The sequence below is a fragment of the Schistocerca cancellata genome, chromosome 9 (assembly GCF_023864275.1).
Source record: "Schistocerca cancellata isolate TAMUIC-IGC-003103 chromosome 9, iqSchCanc2.1, whole genome shotgun sequence".
Taxonomy (NCBI): Eukaryota; Metazoa; Arthropoda; class Insecta; order Orthoptera; family Acrididae; genus Schistocerca; species Schistocerca cancellata.
The window spans coordinates 364908833-364920951 of NC_064634.1; the positions used below are offsets into that span (position 1 = coordinate 364908833).

The 12119-nt window shown below is 39.2% G+C and overlaps 1 protein-coding gene across 1 annotated transcript in view; it reads left to right on the forward strand.

Annotated features, from left to right (window-relative positions):
- The window catches only part of LOC126100296 (histone-lysine N-methyltransferase SETD1B), a 191271-nt gene that overhangs the window by 58552 nt on the left and 120600 nt on the right, over window positions 1–12119 (forward strand). The gene's annotated exons all lie outside the window — the stretch shown is intronic.

Consider the following 12119-nt stretch of genomic DNA (forward strand, 5'->3'; position numbering starts at 1 on the left):
TGAAAGCAAGAGTGAGGTTTGCATGACTGATGTTTTCAGGCTCTGCGGTGACTGGTAATGAAGAGGTCATTCTGCTTGAGGCACATTGCTGCATTTGGACTTGGAATATGTTCTGAGATTATTTAGCAAGTTAATGTCAAGGCTATTGGATGATGGCTTAGTGAATCACTCTAGCTTTACTTTTTGTAGATGGTAGCAGCCTGTGCTTCCTATCAAATAGGGAGTGCAGTTTTTTCTGTGAGGGATCTATGGCATATTTTGGTTAAAAGAAGAGCTAACTCTGTTGCAAATTCTTTATAGAATCTCAAAGGCGTTCTGTCGCACCCTGAATCTTTGTTCTGTGTAATCAATTTCAGCAGTTTCACAACCCCACTGAAACTAAAATCATTCGTATTTGCAATGGTGCTGGAATTAAATTGAGCTATACCCTAGATATTCCATTTGTAAAAGGTTATTTTAAAAGGAGTTCTGTGCACTTCCGCTTTTATTTTGCTATCCTTCGTTTCAATTCATGTGTTATTCATGAGTGTCTGGATACCAATTTTGTAACTACTAACAGCTTTTACTGATGACCAGAATTTTTTTTAGGGCTTATGAGAAATATGTCAATAGTATTCTGCTACAGTAACCATTAAACTCCGCCTCCGTAGCTCGGTGCTCAGCACATCTGACATTATACAGAGGACCTGGGTTCGATTCCCAGTACTGCCAGGGATTGTTTCTTAAGAGGAGGACTGGAATGGGGTGCACTCAGAGAAATAGTGGCTCCAAGGTCAAGAAAGCTGACAACAACTGGAAGAGTGGTGTGCTCACCATGCCCCTCCAAACACAGGCAAATGACGCTAATGGTAGAGGATGGCGCGGTGGTTTATTGGGCCTGATTGACTCGTCTGGAAAAGAACACGGAGATTTCCTTTACTTTATAGTAGTCACTGAAGGCTTATGTCTTTCCCTCTCAATTGCCAAACGTGTCTTTCAGTGTCTCTCTGTCTATTCTCCTATGCTTTGTTTTGCACATATTGCACAGTATTGTCTTTTTCCTTGGAAGTTTCATTTTAGTGATTTATACTGTGGACTGTCCTTGCATCATGAACTCTTCTACTAGGTACATATCTGCTCAGTGAATGATACCTATTCTTCTAAATTCGAACGATAGTTCTCCTATATACTCCTACGCAGAGCCAACTGTTTCAAGTTCCTCATTGAAATAAGACACTACTGCCTTACCTAGTTCACTAAAAATATCTCTCTTTCTATTGTTTTAGATGCCCTTTGTACTGTGTAATCATTGTTGCTATATCTACCTCATTGTCACTGACAGCAGTTTCAGCCTAGGCATCCTCAAAGAGGTCATGTCTATTTGTTGTCATTAAATCAAATATATCTTCGTCATCAGTGGGCTTCTGAACTGTTTGTTCTAGATAATTTTCAGAGAACTCATTTAGAACTATTTTGCAAGGTGTGTCTTGTCACACCCAACAGTTACAAAATTGTAATTATTCCAATTGATTATTTGATGATTAAAGTCTTGATAATGACACTATGATTGGGGAACACACAGACTAGTGAATTGAGGTTTACTCTAATGTTTTCAGTTGTGTGTGGGGGTGAGTCTGATGTTTGATAGAAGAATTTAATTATAAGGTTTTGACCACCCTTGATAATGAGTCTTGCCCAAACAGTCTTGCATGCAGCTTCAAATTCTATGCTGGTCGATTTAAATCTAATGTCAACTGCGACAAATGCACCATTTCTGTTTCCCATTAGCGTGTCCTTCTGAAATAAATTTTCTATAAAAATCTCACTGCTACCAGTTTATGGTTGTAGCCAACTTTCTGTGCCTAGTATTGTAAGAGCTCCATTGCTTTTTAAGGGAGCTTCAAACACTGGCACTTTGTTGTGAGTGCTTTGGAAGTTGATCATTTGGACTGTAATACTCTTACCTATGGGATGCATTTCTTTGGATCTTATACTGATCGTTTGGGGTCTCTTGAAACTATTGGTACTTGGGCTGGCTGGAGAGTTGGCTAACCTATGTGCCCTCACACACAGTCAGCTACCTGGTGAAGAGCGTCTGATGTGTAGTATATATTTGATCCATTCAGAGGACCCTGCAGTTCTCCACCCTGTGGTGCAAGACTAGAAAACCACAGCCTAGCTTGTCACTGAATCTTCGAAGTCTTTGGTTCAGGCTTCCTCTTGACTCTGGATTAGATGACTAGTTCTGGGGTTATTGCTGTAAGCTATGAGCTTTGTTTGAACTGCATTATCAAGATTGATCTTTTCAATCTTTTCTGCTAGTCACTTAAATCAGTCAAATATGATCTTGAAGCCCAGATGACAGGCATCATTTGTTCCAGTGTGCACCACATTCTTTAGCCGACTGCAACATGTTCTGTCAGTGGCGGCTGGAACAGCCACTTCAACCTGCTGAATGAGGCCTCCTGATACACACATTGAGTGGACATGGTGATCCTTCGTATTACTTGCTGCCACTTCTATAAGGGATACTATTATTTGCCTTATGTTCGAACTGCTGACGATTAATAGACCCCTTGCCTTTTGTGTTTGTCTCTCTTTGACATGGAAGAAAGCATGTTTCCTGACAGGTGAAATTAGTATTATTGGCTCAGATTCAGTTATGAAATCATTGGCTGGAAGATTGGGTGTAACCTTGAGTTTTCCTTTGTTGCTGTTTCCCCTCTACAGGACCTCTATACCTGCCACTGATGTTCTACTCACAGTCAAATTGTCGAGTGGTAGTAGATACTGTAATTCCTGTTAAGGAGAGTATACATGAGAGGGGATATTACTTGAGGTACTTTGGTACCTACGGTACTTGTGTCTCGATAGCCCTCCCAGTGCACTCATTCATACCAGCTTCCAGTTGTGTGATAATAGTTAGGAAGATTTCCAGCTGTTTTCGAACAGCAAATAACTCATCCCATTCCTGAGAAAAGCATTCATAGTGAGGCTGCATTATGATGAGTGCAGTGTTGTAGAGAACAGTAAACAAATAACTTTAAACTAAGTTTGATTATTCTCTCTTAATTTTCTAGATCTATTTTTCCACATGCATTATGAGTTTCCTTTAAGAACTGAAGTCATAAATGCCTAACAAAGACATTTCTATTATGATAACAGAAAACCTGATATAAGAGACTGATTTCCTGAAACTATTTGAGTTGTGTTTACCTTCGATTCATGGTCACTAAAATGCACATAACAAAGTCAGATAGCAAAAATATACAGTAAATGGTGAGAGTATGAACTCCCGTTGATCGGTATAATATACGCTACAGTAACTAATTCACAACCACCTATTTACTGTGATATATGTTATGTGCAACACTTGTAACTTAAAAAAGTCTAAGAAAATATACACTTATTCTACAATGTGAAATGAATAGATTGCTACTCCCTAAGGATTTTCCAGTACATGTGTACATGTATTCACGTAGATATACACTGAAATTTGGTATGATCAATCCTCTCTTTGTTTTCCACAGTGGCACTACTACCAAAATTATATAAATCACAGATGTAGATTAAAACTTAGCTGGTTTTGTGACAACTGCACTAGTGCACCAAAGATTAACACCATAGCATCAGTGTATCTTAGTAAGAACAACAAATATTGTGGACCACAACGAAGCATATGTACCACATGTAGTGATAAACAATGCAATATGATAATATGCTATATGCCATGCTTTACTAGAGGAACATTGACAAAAATAGAACAGTGGTAATTGCAGTCAAATAAAATTGGGCAATGCTGAGGTAATTATAAATGATACACTAAAAGTAGCAGATGGGTTTCAATATTTGGGCAGCAAAATAAATAATGGTGGCTGAAATAAAAATGATATATAATATGCAATGTGGCAGTAGCAAGAAAAGCATTACTGGAAAACAGAAATTTATTAACGCTGAATATAAATTTAAATGTTCAGAGGTCTTTTGTGAAGATATTTGTCTGGAGTGTAGCCTTGTACGGACGGAAATGAAACATGGATGGTAACTGTTCAGACAAAAAGCTTTTGAAATGGGGCGCTTCACAGGAATGTAGAAGATTAGATAAAATAGCTAAAGAGGAGATACTGAATTGAATTGAGTTGTGGGGCACACTAAAAGAAGGCTTTGGTTGACAGGACACATTCTGAAGCATTAGGGAAGAGTCAGTGTGATAATGGAGGAAAGAGAGAATATGGATGGAGGGAGGGGGGGGGGGGTCAGGTTTTCGGGAGTCGGGGCAGTGGGCTTAGTAGAGGGAGATCATGGTTTGAACTCAGTTAACAAGTGCAAATAGATGTTGGTTGCAGTAATTGTGCAGAGACGAAGAAACTGGCACAGGATAGTCTAGTGTGGATAGCTGCAGCCTTTGGACGGGGGACTACAAAACCACTGTGACCATTCATCCAGATAAAGATATTGTTATTGGCTTTGCCAGACTTACATAATGAACAGAATGTACAGTTCAGCTAGTGAGGCTGCGGTATGTTCTACTGCCATTGTATGTTTTTCATAGAATAAAAAATATGGAGAAAAGGGACAAAGTAGGGATTCCATAGAGGCTAAAAAGTATGTCATATCTGTTATTATTACTGTTATCGTTATTATTGGTGTTATTTTCTGACTAGATTAGTATTCTTCTAATTTCTGTGCTATTAGCCAAACACAAATTTTTGAGTGTTTGGAAGATGAAAGAAAATTATTAAGCAGAATTTTTTCTTGTTAAGTTACATTTGGTAATTAAAGCAATTATTTAATAAACTGAAATATCATGTATCCATATAACACTTACTTATATTTCACAAAACGGCATAATTTACATCTACATGGATACTCTGCAAGCCACGGAACGGTGCATGGCAAAGGGTACTCTGTATCACTAGTAGTCTTTTCCCTTTCTGATCTACTTGTAAATAGAATGAGGGAAAAACAACTGTCTGTATGCCTCCATATGAGCCCTAATTTTTTATATCTTATCTTTTATGGCCCTTAGGCACAACGTACATATTTACTCGAATCTAAGCCGCACTTTTTTCCCGGTTTTTGTAATCCAAAAAACCGCCTGCGGCTTAGAATCGAGTGCAAAGCAAGCGGAAGTTCTGAAAAATGTTGGTGGGGGCCGCCACTACTAACTTCTGCCGTCGAATATATGTAGCACTACACAGGCTTGCTTTGTAGGCACAAAGATAAATACTGGCACCAAAACCTCTGCGTCAGTAAATAAATTTAAAAAAAAAGGTAAAAGACGAGCTTTTTTTCTCCGCTCCGAGTTTCGACCACTGCATTTTCATACATTATCCAACGAAGTGAATACAAATTCCGTATTGTTCATCATCAAATGTAGCAGCATTTCAATGTACTACGAAAATCTGACTGGCAAGTCTGTTTGGGATGTTGGTCAATATGGCCAACTCTATATTCTGAATTTTTTCCTACCTGTGAGAAGAGATGGTTGCTAATAGGAACTTTTATGAATTGTGAATCACATGCGGTATTCTCCTCACCATAAGAATAATATGAATATAAACATTTTGCCATGTATTGTTTCATGTTTGCTGCTATCTCATTTAAATCCTGTCTGTCTAATAAACTACGAAACTAGAGTGAGACAACAGCAAACGGGGAAGAATATACATATCATGTCATGGTTATATTCGTATTATTCTTATGCCTAATAGTGATACAGTCAGAACTGAAGCACGGCAATTGACTAGATTTTTAAATCTAAGATGACTCTAATTTCTGTGGAGAATGTAATGTACGAAAGAGGCCCCTGCAAAGATTTTCAAACGGAGAAAAATTTTCGCTTCACTCTCGTTCAGAACATCTTCTATCATACGCAATCTATTATTTGGTTCTTGTTGGTCATTATCAAAGAAAGCAGCAGTGTAAGTAACAAATAGCAGTCTTTTGCCATTTTTAGGCTAATAAGATGATTCCTCTTTTTAAAAAGCAGCGGTAGTGCGCACGAAAGCTAGCCATGCCGCGAGTCGCGACAGGCCGTAAACACGCACTAACAGAATGCTACAAACAATGCATGACACAGTACAGTAATGCATTTTCAGCTTAAAGTTACGTGTTGTTGTTGTTGTTGTGGTCTTCAGTCCTGAGACTGGTTTGATGCAGCTCTCCATGCTACTCTATCCTGTGCAAGCTTCTTCATCTCCCAGTACCTACTGCAACCTACATCCTTCTGAATCTGCTTAGTGTATTCATCTCTTGGTCTCCCTCTACGATTTTTACCCTCCACGCTGCCCTCCAATGCTAAATTTGTGATCCCTTGATGCCTCAGAACATGTCCTACCAACCAATCCCTTCTTCTAGTCAAGTTGTGCCACAAACTTCTCTTCTCCCCAATCCTATTCAATACCTCCTCATTAGTTACGTGATCTACCCACCTTATCTTCAGCATTCTTCTGTAGCACCACATTTCGAAAGCTTCTATTCTCTTCTTGTCCAAACTAGTTATCGTCCATGTCTCACTTCCATACATGGCTACACTCCATACAAATACTTTCAGAAACGACTTCCTGACACCTAAATCTATATTCGATGTTAACAAATTTCTCTTCTTGAGAAACGCTTTCCTTGCCATTGCCAGTCTACATTTTATATCCTCTCTACTTCGACCATCATCGGTTATTTTACTCCCTAAATAGCAAAACTCCTTTACTACATTAAGTGTCTCATTTCCTAATCTAATTCCCTCAGCATCACCCGACTTAATTTGACTACATTCCATTATCCTCGTTTTGCTTTTGTTGATGTTCATCTTATATCCTCCTTTCAAGACACTGTCCATTCCGTTCAACTGCTCTTCCAAGTCCTTTGCTGTCTCTGACAGAATTACAATGTCATCGGCGAACCTCAAAGTTTTTACTTCTTCTCCATGAATTTTAATACCTACTCCGAATTTTTCTTTTGTTTCCTTTACTGCTTGCTCAATATACAGATTGAATAACATCGGGGAGAGGCTACAACCCTGTCTCACTCCCTTCCCAACCACTGCTTCCCTTTCATGCCCCTCGACTCTTATAACTGCCATCTGGTTTCTGTACAAACTGTAAATAGCCTTTCGCTCCCTGTATTTTACCCCTGCCACCTTCAGAATTTGAAAGAGAGTATTCCAGTCAACATTGTCAAAAGCTTTCTCTAAGTCTACAAATGCTAGAAACGTAGGTTTGCCTTTTCTTAATCTTTCTTCCAAGATAAGTCGTAAGATCAGTATTGCCTCACGTGTTCCAACATTTCTACGGAATCCAAACTGATCTTCCCCGAGGTCGGCTTCTACCAGTTTTTCCATTCGTCTGTAAAGAATTCGCGTTAGTATTTTGCAGCTGTGACTTATTAAACTGATAGTTCGGTAACTTTCACATCTGTCAACACCTGCTTTCTTTGGGATTGGAATTATTATATTCTTCTTAAAGTCTGAGGGTATTTCGCCTGTCTCATACATCGTGCTCACCAGATGGTAGAGTTTTGTCATGACTGGCTCTCCTGAGGCCATCAGTAGTTCTAATGGAATGTTGTCTACTCCCGGGGCCTTGTTTTGACTCAGGTCTTTCAGTGCTCTGTCAAACTCTTCACGCAGTATCTTATCTCCCATTTCATCTTCATCTACATCCTCTTCCATTTCCATAATATTGTCCTCAAGTACCTCGCCCTTGTATAAGCCCTCTATATACTCCTTCCACCTTTCTGCTTTCCCTTCTTTGCTTAGAACTGGGTTGCCATCTGAGCTCTTGATATTCATACAAGTGGTTCTCTTCTCTCCAAAGGTCTCTTTAATTTTCCTGTAGGCAGTATCTATCTTACCCCTAGTGAGACAAGCCTCTACATCCTTACATTTGTCCTCTAGCCATCCCTGCTTAGCCATTTTGCACTTCCTGTCAATTTCATTTTTGAGACGTTTGTATTCCTTTTTGCCTGCTTCATTTACTGCATTTTTATATTTTCTCCTTTCATCAATTAAATTCAATATTTCTTCTGTTACCCAAGGATTTCTGTTAGCCCGCGTCTTTTTACCTACTTGATCGTCTGCTGCCTTCACCACTTCATCCCTCAGAGCTACCCATTCTTCTTCTACTGTATTTCTTTCCCCCATTCCTGTCAATTGTTCCCTAATGCTCTCCCTGAAACCCTCTACAACCTCTGGTTCTTTCAGTTTATCCAGGTCCCATCTCCTTAAATTCCCACCTTTTTGCAGTTTCTTCAGTTTCAATCTGCAGTTCATAACCAATAGATTGTGGTCAGAATCTACATCTGCCCCAGGAAATGTCTTACAATTTAAAACCTGGTTCCTAAATCTCTGTCTTACCATTATATAATCTATCTGAAACCTGTCAGTATCTCCAGGCTTCTTCCATGTATACAGCCTCCTTTCATGATTCTTGAACCAAGTGTTAGCTATGATTAAGTTATGCTCTGTGCAAAATTCTACAAGGCGGCTTCCTCTTTCATTCCTTCCCCCCAATCCATATTCACCTACTATGTTTCCTTCTCTCCCTTTTCCTACTGACGAATTCCAGTCACCCATCACTATTAAATTTTCGTCTCCCTTCACTACCTGAATTGCGTAAACACCTATAACAAAGAAAACGGCGCTTATCAGATCAAAGAAAAATAAGCAATCAATTCAAACCAGACGAAGCACGTGAAAAAGGAAGGGTACCCGTATAAATACGGACGGAGCGCCTGACGCACAGCAATGGCTACCTGGTAAAGCTTAACTGCTAAGCTTACGACTCGAACCAAACTACTGTAGCTGAATCGTCATTCATTCGACCTAAATTGTGTCTCATATTACAATGGACCAACTTTGTTTCGATTTGGAGATGCGGTCTAAAACTTTTCTCTCCCCTTGAATTTAGAGTCTCAAATTTCAGGTGCGGCTTAGATTCGGGAAATTTTTTTTCCTTGATTTCGAGTCTCATTTTTCAGATGCGGTGTAGATTCGAGTGCGGCTTAGATTCGAGTAAATACGGTATGTCGTAGAATCGTTCAGCAGTCAGCTTCAAATGCTAGACCTCTAAATTTTCTCAATAGTGGTTCTCGAAAAGAATGCCCCCTGCCTCCAGGGATTCCCATTAGAGTTCCCTAAGCATCTCCATAACACATTGTTCAAACCTACAGTAACAAATCTAGCAGCCCACCTCTGAACTGCTTCGATGTCTTCCTTCAATCCAACCTGGTACGGATCCCAAACACTTGAGCAGTACCAGTGTCCTATATGCAGTTTCCTTTACAGGTGAAACACTCTTTCTTAAAATTTTCCCAGTAAACGGAAGTTGACCATTCTCCTTCCCTACCACTGTTCTCACATGCTCGTTCCATTTTGTACCACTTTGCAGTGTTATGCCCAGATATTTAAATAACTTGACTATGTCAAGCAGGACACTAGTACTACACTATCTGAACATTACAGTTTGTTCTTCCTACTCATCCTCATCACGCTGCTCGTGGTATTCCTCTGGATCACAGGGTCCCGGGTTCGATTCCAGGCCGGGTTGAGGATTTTTCTCTGTTGGAGGAGTGGGTGTTTATGTCGTCATCATCATCATCATCATCATCATCATCATCATCATCATTCGTGACAATGGCTAGATTGGACTGTGTGAAATTTGGACTGCGTCAAAATTGGGAGTTTGTATGGGTGCTGATAACCACAGAGTTGAGCGCCCCACAAACCGATCATCATCATCATCTCATCCTCATCTACTTACATTTTTCCACATTTAGAGCTAGCTGCCATTCATCACACCATATAAAAATTTTGTCTAAATTGTTTTGTATCTTCCTGCAGTTACTCAGCTTCGGCCCCTTACCATACACCACAGGACAATCAGCTAATACTGTGGTGCTAGTAGCCTTAGGACGTATTTCCTAAGAATGATTTAAGTGGCCAAAATTATGAGCAGTATTAAAACAGTAACTCAAATTAATTACAGTCTTTAGAAAGTAAGATGAAGGAAGCAAGGGGCATTATGGCAAAGCTGTACACATGATGAGAATTGCACATTTTTGCATTTTTATATATCTGCTGTTCTCATTTCCTACCAATATTGGTCTCCATCCTTTATAATAACCTGACCAATATTGACATCAAGCCTTTTCTTTTGCACTGACCTGCTTGCTGTTGTAGTGTTATTTTGTAAATTTCTATTGATTAGCAGAAGAAAACAATGCAATTGAACACAATATTCAGAATTACATTACATTTGGGACCCCCATCAGATCAGATTAAAGAAAGTCATTGAGGAAATTTAGAGGTGAATCACTTGATTTGTTACTGGAAGGTTCGATCAACATGCAAGTATTATGGAGATGCTTTGTGGACTGAAATGGGAAACCCTGGAGGGAAGGCGGCATTCTTGTTGGGAAACACAATTGAGAAAGTTTATGGAACCATCTGACTGCAGAACGTTTTTACTGCCATTAGTGTACATTTTGCTTAAGGGCCATGAAGATAAGAGAATTTAGAGCTCATATGGAAGCATATAGACTTCCCTCACTCTGTTTGTGGGAAGAACAGGAAAGGAAATGACTAGTAGTGGGTACCAGGTACCCTCTACCATGCAACATAATGTGAAAATAAAATAAGGGATAATTTCACTTCAAATTGTCCATCATATAATCGACAGAGCTGTGGGATCCACTGCCAGTAAATGCTGAACACCTGGTTGACAATTTTCCTCTTTTAAAGGAATGATTTCTGAAGCACAATAAAGACTAGTTATAGATCCAAGCACAATAAAGACTAGTTATAGATACTGAAATGACTTACAGTTAAGTGTAATGTCTGCACACTGGCGTCAGTCTGCACCACTTTTCAGTCAGGGACAGCTAAGCAAAAAAATGTGCATTTAGTGACGTGCTTTTTTATGCACTTTAGGGAGTGCCAGTTGTCAGACACATTGGTGTGTAGTGTGTGAATAGTTGTGTGTTGTTAATTGGCTGTAAGCTGTGTGCCAACTATATTTTGAATTTTAATAGTAAGTGAGAAACATTCTCGATATATCTGGACAGCAGCTTTTGGACATATGTAATATCCTCATAATGCAAAGATATTTAACCCTTATGTAAAATGAAAAAGATGAAAAGGGCAAAGAACAAGTCTTCCTCGAGGTATATTTATGCCGTAGCCTTGCTGCTCGCTGTGATTAATTACCATGCGGCTGTTGACATAGCGAGCAGAGTGGCAGTAGAGTGAAACATGGCATTGCTGGAGTGGCCTTGAAGCAGCCAATCACGGATAAAGTTTCAGGACATGAGGCGATGTCACAGTGCGAAACACAATCTAGCTTGATATCATTCTGTCGCTAGGATCATAGCAAGTAGTGGGGAAAGCAGTGATGGTGCAGGTTAAATGAGCTGGTAAGGTCATGTCAGTGAGCAGTGAGGTGGTAGCATAAACACATCCTTTCTGCAGGTTTCATGATAGAAAAAGCTACATAAAAATTGCTGCATTCATATGTTTCTGTTGTCTTGGGCATGCGTTTTGGAAGTATTTATATTGTGTTATTCTTTTTACCAGAAGACACACCACACAGGTACTAAATTCCTGTATTTCAAAATTAAAGGTTTGTTTTGACCCTCCAGTTAAAAAAATAACCAGTTTCAGGAACTATTTTCTCTTGGATTTGGTTATAATAAATGCTGTCTTGGTTTCCAGACTTTGTCTTAAAATATGTATTCAGTTGACACAATGGGAATATAAACACATGGTATGCAGTTGCTTTAGTAATAGGATGATTCTTATATCTCTTCGTAAATAATTGTAGCATTGGAAAACATGGCAAATGTTACAAATAGTGCTTGTTCAGTCTGTGCACTTTTTCCTCAGCCGCCCGTCTAGCCATGAATTGATGGACGTCTGTGGGAAATAGTGTATCTACATCGGTGCCACATATCCCTGGGGCCAAATAAAAAGACAGCATAATATCAGCCACAACCTCATTGTTGAATATCAAGAGTGTATGATTGCAGATGCATACATTCTAGCTCATTGTAAATTAACTTTCATTTTTAAGGTAAATCAGCTTTTATTTCACCAGAGGAGAGTTTAAATTTTGTGTGTATAAAGTTAAAAACTTTGGTAACATTTT